Source organism: Mus pahari, chromosome 1, assembly GCF_900095145.1.
Source record: "Mus pahari chromosome 1, PAHARI_EIJ_v1.1, whole genome shotgun sequence".
Classification (NCBI taxonomy): Eukaryota; Metazoa; Chordata; class Mammalia; order Rodentia; family Muridae; genus Mus; species Mus pahari.
Window position 1 is genome coordinate 87,968,734 of NC_034590.1, and position 14,449 is coordinate 87,983,182.

Below are 14,449 nucleotides of genomic sequence, written 5' to 3' on the forward strand. Positions count from 1 at the left end.
CTGAAGAGAGTGACAGTATACTCATATAAGTAACAAATAATTCTTTAAAAAAAAAAAAAAAAAAAAAAAAGGCCTTGGCTCTGATTCATCTATGGGAGCTTGCCAAAGGCTTTAAACAGCATCCCTGACTGCCACTGTCACTTCGAGTACCATTGGGTCTGCTGGATAGTATGGTCCAAGTAGCAGGCCAGCTTGTACAGCCTGGGCCTATTAAGGAGCCTTCTCTTGTTCCAGGCTAGGGTGCTTTGGATGATAGCGGCCCCTGTAGGCACATATGTTTGAATGCTTGGTCCCCAGTTGGTGGACTGTTCAGGAAGGATTAGGAAGTGTGTCAGTGAGGGTGGGCGTTGAGGTTTCCATAGCCCATGCCAGCACTGGTCTTATTCTCTCTGCTTCCAGCTTGTGAATCAGATGTAAGCTCTCAGCTAATGCTCCAGCGCCATGTCTGCCTGCCTACCATCATGCTCCCTATCATGAGGGTCATGGTCTAACACTCTGAAACTGTAAGCAAGCCCCCAGTTAAATGATTTATTTTATAAGTTGCTTTGGGCATGATATCTCTTCACAGCAACAAAGAAACCATAATACAGACTGCACTCTAAGCTAGGAGCTTTCCAAGAAATTTGGAATATGGACCAAAGAACCAAATCCAAGTGAGGAATGTGCTGCCCCCAAAATCCATACAGGCCCATTAAGCAAGAGCCAGGTACAACCACTACTCATCAGGACAAAAAGACCTCACAGGGCTGGGGATGTTGCCCAGTAGGTAGAGTCAATGCCTAGCATGCACAAGGCCCCGGGTAGACCCTCAGCACCACTTAACAGACCAGGCATGCCATGTGGTGCGGTGCACACCTGGACTCTCAGCATTTTGGAGCAGAAGAATCAGAAGCACAAGGCCATTCTTGGCAACTCATGAGTTTGAGCCAGTCCAGTCTAGGCTACATAAAACTCTCAAACTCTCTCTCTCTCTCTCTCTCTCTCTCTCTCTCTCTCTCTCTCTCTCTCTCTCCCTACACACACACATAAAACCACATGAGTAATTGTATATTGTATATTGATTATATCGGAGATCATATATTGCGCTAGGCAGTGGTGTACACACATTTAATCACAGCACTTGGGAGGTAGAGACAGTTGGATCTCTGTGAGTTTGAGACCAACCTGGTCTACAGAGTGAGTTCTAAGACAGCCAGAGCTACACAGAGAAACCCTGTCTCAAAAAAACAAAAATCCCAAACCAGACCAAACAAAAAAGATCATATTTTGGATATATTGTTGCATAGAATATATTATTAAAATTAATTTCACCTGTTTTTCTTTTTTTTCCCCCCTTCCCTTCTCCCTCTTGCTCCTGCCCCGCTCACTCCAGCCCCTTTTCTCTCTGGTCCATAGGTTTTTTCTATTTGTTTCTCATTACGGATGATTGTGAGCTACCATGTGGTTGCTGGGATTTGAGCTCATGACCTATGGAAGAACAGTCAGTGCTCTTAATTGCTGAGCCATCTCACCAGCCCTTCACCTATTTCTCTTTGTGCCGCTATCTATAAAAGCCTGTATCTCAAGTAATGGTAGGCAAGCATTCTACCACAGAGCCTCAGTTTACTTTCCTATGTGTAATTAGATGGTTTAAAAGAGCACATGTGGTAGAAGAGCTGGAGGGATGGCTTAACAGTTCAGAGCTCGTTTCTTTTTCTTTTTCTTTTTCTTTTTCTCTTTCTTTTTCTTTTTCTTTTTCTCTTTCTTTCTTTCTTTCTTTCTTTCTTTCTTTCTTTCTTTCTTTCTTTCTTTCTTTCTTTTTTTGTTTTTTTGAGCCAGTGTTTCTCTGTGTAGCCCTGGCTGTCCTGGAACTCACTCTGTAGACCAGGCTGGCCTCCAACTCAGAAATCCACCTGCCTCTGCCTCCTAAGTGCTGGGATTAAAGGCATGCATTACCACTGCCCGGCCAGTTCAGAGCTCTTCCAGAGGTTCTGAGTTCAGTTCCCAGCATCCACATGGTTTATAACTGTAGTCCCATGGAATCTAGTGCCCTCCTCTGGTGTGCAGACATATATGTAGAAGAAACACTCATATACATAAAGTACATAAATAAATCTTTTTTTAAAACTATGTATGTGGCTCAAGTTTCTTGCTCATGAAGCTGAACTGGTGAAGGGTTGGATCGTATCCATGCGGGCAGTGTGCCAGAGATGAAGTAATGTGTAGGTTCACTGCCCAGGCAGACAGACACAAGGCCTGCTGGGGACTGGCAACCTTTTCTGAGAATTACCTCCTGGGTCTTATCTTCCCTCTCAAGGCCCACTCAATTCTTGCCTAGAAATTATCTTAACTTCATGAACTGTAACAATTCCCTATTTTATGACCTTATAGAATTATCTTAGACACTCTTCCCTGGCACTCAAATGTACTGAGTCTGTGTTGTTTTTGTTTTAAGACAAGGTCTTGGGGGCATGAGAGATGGCTCAGTGGTTAAGAGAACTGACTGCTCTTCCAGAGGTTCTGAGTTCAATTCCCAGCAACCACATGGTGGCTCACAACCATCTGTAATGGAGTCTGATGTGTCTGAAGACAGCTACAGTATACTCATATAAATAAAATAAATACATCTTTAAAAAAACAAAAAGACTGGGCATGGTAGTGCACGCCTTTAATCCTAGCACTCAGGAGGCAGAGGCAGAGGCAGGTGGATTTCTGAGTTCTAGGCCAGCCTGGTCTAAAAAGTGAATTCCAGGACAGACGGGGCTACACAGAGAAACCCTGTCTCAAAAAAACCAAAAAAAAAAAAAAAAAAAAAAAAAAAAAAAAAAACCCAAAAAACAAAAAACAAAAAAAAACCAAACCAAACCAAAACAAAAAACAAGGTCTTGTCAAGTAGCTCAGGGTGGCTTCAACTTTGTGACAGTTGAGTCTTTCTGCCTCAGCTTCCCAAGTGCTGTTCATACTGTCTCCTAAAACATTTTAAAATTGCATTGCTTGCTTGCTTGCTTGATTGATTGTGTGCATGTGTGCACTCAAAACTAACATGGGGGGGCTGGTGAGATGGCTCAGTGGGTAAGAGCACCCGACTGCTCTTCCGAAGGTCCGGAGTTCAAATCCCAGCAACCGCATGGTGGCTCATAACCATCCGTAACGAGATCTGACGCCCTCTTCTGGAGCGTCTGAAGACAGCTACAGTGTACTTACATATAATAAATAAATAAATCTTTAAAAAAAAAACAAAAAACAAAAAAAATCTTTAAAAAAAAAAAAAACTAACATGGGCAGTTTTTGTTTGTTTGTTTTGTGTTTTGACTTCTTGAGGAAACCTACAGCCTTTCCTGCTTCCCACTAACCCACACCACAGCAGACATTAAGAATCGGTCACAGGATATTTTTCCCCACTACTGGAAGCCTTGTAATCTTTCTCATGCAGTACTTGGGTCAGCCTCTACCCACTGATCGAAGCTGTCAAGACAGAGGAAACCTTCTTGCCATGCCCCACAAGCAAAGCAGCAGGAGCTGGAGAAAGGGCTCAGCGGTTACAAGCACAACCACCTAGGATCTGAGCTCGTCGATACCTGTAACCCCACTGCCTGGGGAGTTGAGACAGGAGGATTGCTGGGGCTTGCTGACTGCCACACTACTTAAAAATTGCAAGTCCAGGAGGCACCTGTGCTTCAGAGGGCTAAGGGAAGAGAAAGGAGGGCACCAGTGCTCTCTGGCATCCCCATGCATGCATGTACTACAGTCACAGACAACACACATATGTGTACATATACTACACTCATAGATGAACAAGCATGCATGTACTGCATTCATAGACAACATACGTATGCATGCATATACTACATTCACACAGCACACACACGTGTATATATATATATATATATATATATATATATATATATATATATATATAAAACACCCAGACATCATGTGTATAAATATACTACACTCATACATAATGCACACATATATGCTTACATGTACTATACTTATAGATAACACATAGATGGGTGTATATATTATACTCACAGATTTTACACACACACACACACACACACACATACACACACCTCAAAATAAAACAAAACCCACAAAATAAATAAGATAAAATTCAATAGTTAAAAGGTATATGTTGATACTTTTCTTTTCCTTTTGCATAACAATCATGAAAATATTGACAATAAATGGGTGATGTATGAATAGTGAGCCTGTCAAATGTTATTGTTTCCTGACAGCAAGCCCAAGGTCATTCCTGTGTTTCATAGAAAGTCAGGGATATTGAAAAATGTGCATCTCTTTTGAATTTATTTTGTTTATCAATTTCCATAACTTTTCTCTTCTAAGAATGTAGAAAACAAAAGGTGATATCATCATATGCTAGGTCATGATTTCCAAAAAGGAGTTTAAAAGGACCCCAGTGCTGTGATGTGTGGTGTGGATGAATACCCAGTAAAAAGCACGTCAGTCAAGGAAGTGCAAAGCATGCTATTGGTATTGCTTCCCATTAGTCTTCAAGAGGGGCTTACTGTAAACCTTTTCCTGGAGTTCATCCCAGTAGAGACAGCCCTGACAGAAGAGAGTCTATGGAGTTATTGGGGTTATTTATGGGAGCATAAGGAACATGGAAGATGGTGCATAATGGCATCTGTGTCACCAGAAAGGCCACTCAACATGGCAGACACAGCATAAAACTGCACCATGGAGTCTCCTGCACAATTTGCAGCCATCTTTCCTAGAGGGTTAGCTCTTCCCTGGGATTGTCCGTTATGCATATAACTTCAAGGAGGAGGCTTTTTTTTTTTTAATGGTTTTAGAGCTTTATTGTAGAAAGGCAGGGGGAACGAGAGAAAGTAGAAAGAGAGAGAGAGAGAGAGAGGCCAGCCATGGCCGCGTGGAGAGACGGGGGAAGGGAGAGAGAGAAGAAGGGCTAGAGAGTAAAAAAGGTGAAAGCTTAAAGAGAATGAGGCCTTTTGAGTCTTGTAATTTTCATGAATTTCCAGAGTCTTGCAAGTTTCTTCTGAGTTTCATGAGGCCCTTGAGATGCCCTGCTCCTTCCCGAAGGGGATGTTTTAATATAGAGACACATGGGGACCTAACAGACTTTCCAACTTTTTGACTTAGGAATCCTACGTTCCGAAGAATGGAATTCAGAGGACACTCTTACAGAGATGGATGCTGTTTTGACCTTTTGTTTTTGTTTTTTTTTTGTTGTTTTTGTTTTGTTTTGTTTGTTTTTCAAGACAGGGTTTCTCTGCGTAGCCCTGGTTGTCCTGGGACTCACTTTGTAGACCAGGCTGGCCTCAGAAATCTGCCTGCCTCTGCCTCCCAAATGCTGGGATTAAAGGTGTGCACCACCACGCCCAGCTGCTGTTTTGAATAGAACGGGAGGGATGCTTATGATAAGAACTAGACAGTCTTGGGAGGCAGAGGCAGGCGGATTTCTGAGTTCGAGGTCAGCCTGGTCTACAGAGTGAGTTCTAGGACAGCCAAGGCTACACAGAGAAACCCTGTCTCGAAAAAAAAAAAAAAAAAAAAAAAAAAAAAAAAAGAATTAGACAGTCGTACCTTTATTTTCTGACTTATTTCTTCAAACTCCGGTGCCTATTATCTGATGGGAGAAGGTGATGGATGGATCAGTATGCCCTTTATCTGGAGCTGAAGTATTAGGAACCTATGCTCTTTATTGAACCCCTTGAGTTTCCTGATGAGGAAACTCATGTTCAGGAAAATAAAGTACCCTGCCCAAGGTATCTGAGAGCACCAGAGCCTGATAAATTAGAAAGCTGAAAAGACAAAGGATGGTCAAAACGATATAAATATGCATGCCTGCACGTGTGCATGCATGTGCAGAGGCCAGAAGGACACTGGGTAGTCTGGATCACTCTCCACCTCATCCTTTAAGACAGGGTCTCTCATTGAACTTGGAGCTAGGCTGGTAGACAGTAAGCCTCACTCATCCTTCTGTCTCTAACTCCAGAAGCCCTGAGGTCACAGGTATACTAAGGCCAAGTCCAGCTCTATTTGTCATTATGGGTATTTAAATTTAGAAACTCTCTTGTGCAGCACTTGCTCTTACCAGCTGAGCTATCTCCTTAGACCCCCGGAATTCTTTGTACTAAAGAGCACACTATTCAAACAGCCTCTTGGCCTGGAGCTTTGTGTGTGTCCCCTCCCTCCCCCCTTTTCTTCTTTATTCACCCCAGACAAATGTTTACTACTGAGCTATTATACATCCCTCGCCTGTCATATTCTTCTGGGATTCATGCCCTCACAACATGGACCCTCTGACAAGTAAATGTGGCTTGGGATTGGCTTCTCAACGGAGCGTCCTTTGAAGAACTTGACAACTTGGAGACAGAGAGTTGGGAGCTTTTTATATGAGAATGTGGCCTGAAAACAAGCAGGAGCGTTTGTTCAATCGTGGGTTGTGTGGTTACTCCTGCTGCAGAGCCCTCTGCACAAGAGGAAAGCCCTTTACCATCAGCCATTTAGAGAGAGGCCAGTGCTGCTCAGTGGGCTGTGTTCTCCTCCAGCAGGTACCTTCCTTAATTGGCTGGTTTGCGTTGTTTGGGCAACTCCATAGTTTGAACAGGCATTTCCAGATCCTCCCTGGGAGGAAAGAGCCAGTGGCTACGGTTCCCAAGGGAAAACCAGCTCTGAAGTCAAAGCTTTTAGAACCCAACCTGCAACTGACACATTAGGAACTGCCACAGGTGGTTCTAATCAGAAGCACCCCTCACTCCAAGGGGTTGACAACGTCAGTACAGAAGCAGGTTAGGTCACCAGCATCTACAGAGCCACCCTAGGGTCTCAACATGCTTTCTCCTTTTGCCTCATCTGTTGAAAACCCAGCTCCCAAAATGTTCTAGAGCAGTGGTTCCCAGCCTTCCTGATGCTGTGATCTCTTAAGACAGTTCCTTGTTTTGTGGTTGACTCCCAAATCATAAAATTATTTTTGTTGGCCTGGCGTGGTGGCACACACCTTTAATCCCAGCACTTGGGAGGCAGAGGCAGGCGAATTTCTGAGTTCGAGGCCAGCCTGGTCTACAGAGTGAGTTCCAGGACAGCCAGGGCTACACAGAGAAACCCTGTCTCGAAAAACCAAAAAAAAAAAAAAATTTTTTTTTGTTGCTACTTCATAACTGTAATTTTGCTACTGTCATGAATTGTAATGTAAATCTCTGTGTTTTCCAATGGTCTTAGTTGACCTCTACGAAAGGGTTGTGTGACCCCAAAAGGGTTGCAATCCCATAGGTTGAGAACCACTGCTTTAGAAGGTGAGGCTTTGGGAGCTGGAGATGTTAGCTCAGTTGGCAGAGTGCCTGCCAGGCATGCAGGAAGTCCTGGTTCCTCCCAAAGCATGGGGTAAACACTCAGGTGGTGGTGCATGCCTGTAATTCTAGCATTGAAGGTGGAAGCAGGACTGAGTGGTCAGGCTGTGGAAACTGAGTCCACATGAAGAGGACTAGTACCCTTAAGAGAGAGGCCTCGCCCTGATATAGCTACCTTTTCATATCACTGAAAAAAAATTGAAGAGAAGAGAAAGAGTTATTTGGGCTTACAGTTTGAGCAGTCTTTATCTACAATGGCAGAGAAGGCACAACAGACTTCACACTGTGGAGAACGTGTCTGGGACTCCTCAAATCTCCACAGAGCAGGAAGCAGAGACAGAGAGAGAGAGAGGAAGAACTTGGGTTAGAAACAGGCTTGACTCCAGGCGGTGGTGGTGCACGCCTTTAATCTCAGCACTTGGGAGGCAGAGGAAGGCAGATTTCTGAGTTTGAGGCCAGCCTGGTCTACAAAGTAAGTTCCAGGACAGCCAGGGCTATACAGAGAAACCCTGTCTCGAACCCCCCCCCCCAAAAAAGAAAAGAAAAGAAAAGAAAAGAAAAGAAAAGAAAAGAAAAGAAAAGAAACAGGCTTGACTATGACCCATAAGGCCAGATTCTACTGATCCACTTCCTATAGTCATGTTCCACATTGTAAGGTTCTCTAATCTTTCTGAACGGTGCCACCACTTAGAGACCAAGTGTTCAAACACTCAAGCCTGTGGGGACATTTCGTATTCATACCATTACCCCTTCTGTGGGAAAGTATAGTACAAAAGTTACAGAAGTTAGGTCCTCCTCAGACACCGCATCTGTTGGTGTCTTGACACTGGACTTTCTAGATAGTGGAATTCTGAGAAATGAATTGCTGTTTGTAAGCTGCCAGTCTATCCCAGTCTATGACATCATGCTGTAGCCGCCCACATGAAGACAAGCATCTACTAGTACATATGTTTCTCTGCTTCTTTGTTTATTTGTTTTGTGAGTCAGAGTCTGGACTATTGTTTGTTTGTTTGTTTTTAAACAGAATTTCACTATGTAGCCTGGCTGAAACGAATGTAGACTAGGCTAGTTTCAAATTCGCAGAAATACACTTACCTTTATCTCCCAAGCCCTAGGCCTATAAACGTGAGCCATCACTTGGGCCTTACTTGATCCACAGCACTTGACAGACAGGGAGCTCGTCTTGCAGCAGGCTTGATGGGGAGGTGCCACTGCCCATTACTGCACCAGAACCCAGAGTGACCAGCCTAATGGAACCTGCCTTTCCTCAGGCTTTTCTGGAAGTTATTATCTATGGTGGCATGTCTCAGGCTTCTCCTTTTCGTTTATTTAACTATCAACTTAGAATGGATACCCAACTCCTTATTGACAGAATATATGTAACAGGCACAGCTACATAGGCACAGCCCTGTAGTGTGTTCATAGAGCGGATTCATAGAACTGGATTCTGAAGGAACCCTGGGATCTCCTTATTGGTCATTACAGGTGATCTGTGCCCTCAGTGTTTTCTCTGGATACCAAATTCTGCAGAAGAAAAGGGGGGCATTAGGTCCCCAACTTGTAAAAGCTGGGAAGTCCCAAATCAAACTCCAGAAAGAGACCTACCTATCTTCTATCTATCACCTATCTATCTATCTATCTATCTATCTATCTATCTATCTATCTATCTATCTATCTATCTATCTATCTATCTATCTATCTATCAGCTATATCTATCTATCTATCTATCTATCTATCTATCTATCTATCTATCTATCTATCTATCTATCTATCTAGGTATCCCCCTCCCTCTCTTGAAATCTGCAACAATGACCCACAATCTTGGAGGCTAACAAGGGGAGAAGGATGAAGGTAGGGCTTCTCTTAGGGCTTCTCTGGGACATCACTGTAAGCCTTTGACAAATTTTGTACTCTTCAGTGGTAAATTTCTATCTGTCTGTCTGTCTGTCTGTCTGTTTGTTTGTTTGTTTATAGACAGGGTTTCTCTGTGTGGCCCTGGAACTCACTTTGTAGACCAGGCTGGCCTCGAACTCAGAAATCTGCCTGCCTCTGCCTCTCGTGAATTTCTTTATGTTGTGTATTTCTTCACTTACTTATTTGACAGGTGGTCACGTGTCTAGGGTGTGAAACTGCTCTGTAGCTGAGGACCTTGAACTTTTGATCCTCCAGCCTCGGACTACCTTCTGAGTACTGGCCACCACACTTTTTTTTTTTTTTAAGATTAATTTATTATATGTAAGTATACTGTAGCTATCTTCAGACACTCCAGAAGAGGGCATCAGATCTTGTTACGGATGGCTGGGAGCCACCATGTGGTTGCTGGGATTTGAACTCAGGACCTTTGGAAGAACAGTCAGTGCTCTTAACCACTGAGTCATCTCTCCAGCCCTTTAGCTTTATTTTTTGAGATAGAGCTTTGTTATGCAGCCCTGGCTGGACTCAAACTCACAACCTGCTTGCCTCTGCATCCGGAGGGGTAGGGTTACAGGTGTGCACTGTCACACCCTGTGGCATCCCTTATTTTAGATATGAGAAAACTGAGACCCGAGGCAGTAAACGGACTCCCTCTGAGCCACTTTCTACCCCATTGCCCAGTACACAAACCCCTCCCCCACGGCTTCACACTAGCACATAGGGACAGGAGTGAACGCAGGCTTGAAGACCCCACAACACATGAACCACTTAATCACCTTAAAATTGGGCATGGTGGCACATTCCTGGAAGCTGTGGAGATAGGAAGAAGTTCAAGATCATCCTTGGCTAAAAATAAGTTTGAGGCCAGCCTGTGTGACATGCAACCCTGTCTCAAAGCAAAAATAAAACACAACCAACCACCACCACCACCACCACTCCCTCCCCCCCCCAAAAAAAACCAAAGAAAAACCCCCAAAATCCACATGTTTTTAAAAACAAGATTTCCCCTCCCTCTATCACTTTCAAGCAAAGGGCAAAAAAAGTAAAGGAAGCGTATGGACCAAATTACCACAAAAGGTTCTTTGTAAGTTAGAAACTTCCAGAACAATAAGGTTTCTGCCCCTCTCGCTCACAAGTTTTGCCCATTCCACTCTGCTGTACTTTCTGCAAGTTTAAGGAAACGCTTCCTCCAGATGCAACTTTGTTCCAATTCTGAGTCAGCCTTGGTTTCACTTTCAAATCACTGCGTAGCACTCTGGTGAAACGTTGAGTAAGGAGTAAGAAGGGAAAGCTGGAGGGTGGGGCTGGGCGGGGTGAGTGAGCAATAGCTTGTTCTAAGGATGCCACCAGGGAGTAATGGGCTGTAATTAATAACATGGCGGTCAGAGTCACAGCCCTAGCGTTAATTAAAGAGCTTCCTCCTCGCTGGCTTATTCTCTAGGGCCCCCTTGGAGGCGCTCACGGACTTTAATGTTTCTGTCTGAGGTTGTTCGCATCCGTTGGTGGGGACAGGACGGCCAGGTCCTCAGAGAGTCAGAAAACAACACCACCAACCCAATAACCGCCCCTGGGCAGCTGGACTGGCTTCGGGAAGGTACATTGACCTGTACTTCAGAAAGCTTCAGACACATCTCAAATTGAGTTTTTATAACCCAGGTCCTGGCTTTCGTCAGGAGAGTAGGGTGTGGAGGGGGCAGCTTCAAGATTAGCCTACGGTAGAAGCCAACTGGCATAGAAGCACAAACCTGTCTATGACTATCACTGACCGTTTTTCCCTCAGGGACCCTGTGGGATTGAGCCATAGCTAAAACATTCACATATTTTAGTGAGCCAGGAGGATCACCCAGTTTGAAGTGTAGTCTGTATGAGCCTTGGGGCCAAGCTTGGGATTCAGAATTTCTCCTGAGCTCTCTCAGGTGATGCTGATGCTCAGGGGCCATGAGTAGACGTACAAGAAAGAATTAGGGCAGTCCTGATAGCTGGGTCTTGACTTTGGGTCGGTGGGGAAGATTGAACAGTAGGGTTGTCGGGGGCTTCCAAGAAGGTTCTGGTGTGAAGTAGGGTCTGATGTGCACTGGCCTGAGGCAGTAGCTGCTTAGTGTCGGAGGGTCTAGGTATGCTGCTCAGATGGCAGAGTGCCTGCTTCACATACGAGAAACCCTGGGCTCCATCCCTAACACTACATAAACACGAGGCTTGGAGTCAAACTTGCAGTTCCAGTGCGTGGGACACAGAGGCAGGAGATGAAGGTCATCTTCAACTACACAGTAAATGTGAGACCAGCCTGAGTTACAAGTGGCTCTGTCTCAAACAGTCCAGTAGATTCGTTTAAAAAATGGCAGCTAGCAGGCTGGCGAGGTGGTTCAGCAGAGCCCTGACTGCTCTTCCAGAGGTCCCGAGTTCAAATCCCAGCAACCACGTGGTGGCTCCCAACCATCTGTAATGAGATCCGATGCCCTCTTCTGGTGTGTCTGAAGACAGCGACAATGTACTCACACACATTAAATAAGTAAGTAAGTAAGTAAGTAAGTAAATAAATAAATCTTTCAAAAAAAAAAAAAAAGTCAGCTAGCCCTGCCCTTCTGAGCTGACTCAGAAGGTCCAGCATAGCCTGAGGGTCTTCATTTCTAACGGTACTGCTGAAGCTGCCCGTCCAGGGGTCACACAGAGAAGATCATCACCAAGAGGGGACCACTGAGAGTCACTGCCATCATCAAGGCAACCAGCCGGTGGCCTCTATAAGATTTGCTAAATCTCTGATTTATCTACTCCATGTGCCTTAGTTCAGGACAATGTTGCCCCTTTAGAACAGAGAGCAGCTGCCTTATCCCCAGGTAGTGGAGAAGAGGGTTCTGGGACTCAGAGAGCTAGGGCCCCCCACCAAGTCAGGACCATGATGGAATACCCCACCTTTGGAAAAGAGGGTTTGGCTACCTACTGTATAAGCAGAGAGTGGAGGAAGTGAGCTGCAACCAACCCTAGGGACATGGATGTCCAAAGGAAAAGGTCTCTTTGGGGGACCGGTAGGCTACGTGTCAGGCCACTGAAAACTTAGAGGTCATTATTCTGGAGTTATTTCTCTAACCAATGCAATGTTTTCTCCAGTTTTCATGTTCTTCACAACAGTTAAAAAGAGGAGGAGGAAGATGATGAGGAGACGGGGGAGAAAGAGGAGATGAAGAGGCAGAGGAGGAGGAAGAAGAGGAGACAATAAAGCTGAGAAGAGGAGAGGGGAAGATGTGGTGATGTGTCTTTTTTTTTTTTTTTTTTTTTGTTTCTCTGTTTTTTTTTTTTTTTTTTTTTTTGAGACAGGGTTTCTCTGTACAACCCTGGCTGACCTGGAACTCACTCTGTAGACCAGGCTGGCCTCGGACCCAGAAATCTGCCTGCCTCTGCCTCCCGAGTGCTGGGATTAAAGTCATGCACCACCACACCCGGCTGGTGATATATTCTTATATCACCATCTCTTCTGGAGGCTGAGGAAACTAGAGCCTTTGAACTCAGGAGTCTGAGGCCAGCCTGGGCAACAGTGACTACTCTTGTGTTAAAAGAGAGAGGGGTGAGGGGGAGGGGGAGGGGAGGGGGACGGGAAAGAAAAAGAAAGAGAGCATGAGGCTATGTATCCACTAAGCTTGAAGATGGCACGGAGATGAGGAGCAGCAGCCTATAAAAATATCATTTGTATAAATTCTCTAAAAAATGCATGCGCTTCTGGTTTTGGCAGCTTGCATCCAAAATTGGAACAATTAAAGAGATTGGTATGGTCCCTGTGTGAGGATGACATATAAATCCCCGAAGAGGTCCACATTTTAAAATCTTATCCTCCTTTAAGAAAAACATTCATTTTTATCTCTCTCTCTCAGACATTTCCTTTGCTATTCTGGGGTGTCTGAAGACAGCAACAGTGTACTTATCTATAATAATAAATAAATCTTTTTTAAAAAAAGGAAAGTAGACATGGTTCTTCCCTTCACATAGCTTCCACATAGCTTCCGGGCTGGAGCAGGAGACAGGCCAGCATTCAACACGAGGTTGCATATTCGCTCATCTCCTTCTCTGTGCATATAAGCCCAAGGTGCAGAATTGAGGGGAAACCTTCATTCCAGTGGAAGTCCAGACATGATGGCTTCAGCTGGGCGGTGAAGGAAAGGGCAGTGTGACATGACTTTCCTGGGAAGACACAAACATGTTTATACCCCGACGGGGCGCTCAAAACAGACGGAAGAAATGATTCCATCCGAGAGGCTGGGAAGGCCTCTGTGTCGGGCAGTTGGCCTGTCTGTGTGGTGGGGTGAGAGCCTGAACACCACAGGCCTCTAGAGAGGAAGACTGCCCAGAGACTCTCCTCGGGTCCCACGGAGATTCTGCGTTCCTGCCTCACTGGTGGGGGACCTTGCATTTGTGCTCAGTCCTGACAGGAAGGGTTCCTGTGTCTAAGAAGTAGGATTGGTGAACCGGGAGATGCTTGCCATCCTCAGGGGCAATATTTACCTTCAGATAAGTTAGATTTGCATGTGAGAGACTCTCACTTCTGCCTTCCTTCAGCAAATTCATCCAGTGCTCCAGGCATGTGATCCTATGGCTCCTCCCTCGAGGCAGGAATAGAAGCAATGGGGGCCTCTAACCTCATTGCAGAGAGTTCATGTCAATCTAGAATACAAAGTGTGACTATCTCAATTTTTTTTTAATTAAAAAATAAGGGCTAGTGAGATAGCTCAGCCAATAAAGGTTCTTGCCATCGAACCTGACAACCTGAGTTTGATCCTTGCAGACCACATGAGGGGGAGGAGGAAGAGGAAGGGAAGAAGGAGGAGGAGTGGAGTTGGAGGACATGGAACACTACAAACAACTCCTGCAAACAACTCCTGCAAATGATCCTCAGACCTCCATACAAAGGCCACAGAAAGCACGCATATGCAGGTGTGGACACGCGCACACATGTGCACAAATAAATATAATTTAGAGAATAGATGCTAGGGCCCCACTACAGACCACTTAAATCTGGATATTTGGGAACAAGCTCTATATATCTTATTTGTTTGTTTTTCTGGTGCAAGGGAATAACCCCAGGGTGTCGCTAAAATCCTGCTCCTGCATCTCTATTTTTTTTTTTTTTTTTTAAGGTTTTTTGAGACAGGGTTTCTCTGTGTAGTCCTGGCTGTCCTGGAACTCACTTTGTAGACCAGGCTGGCCTCGAACTCAGAAATCCACCTGCCTCT

General features: G+C 44.8%; 1 non-coding gene across 1 annotated transcript; it reads left to right on the plus strand.

The window, feature by feature from the left end:
- The first annotated feature begins 12,937 nt into the window (after positions 1-12,937).
- On the plus strand, positions 12,938-13,042 carry LOC115062785. Its single transcript, XR_003842713.1, has one exon. It is a non-coding gene; the product is annotated as a U6 spliceosomal RNA (small nuclear RNA).
- The last annotated feature ends 1,407 nt before the right edge of the window (positions 13,043-14,449 follow it).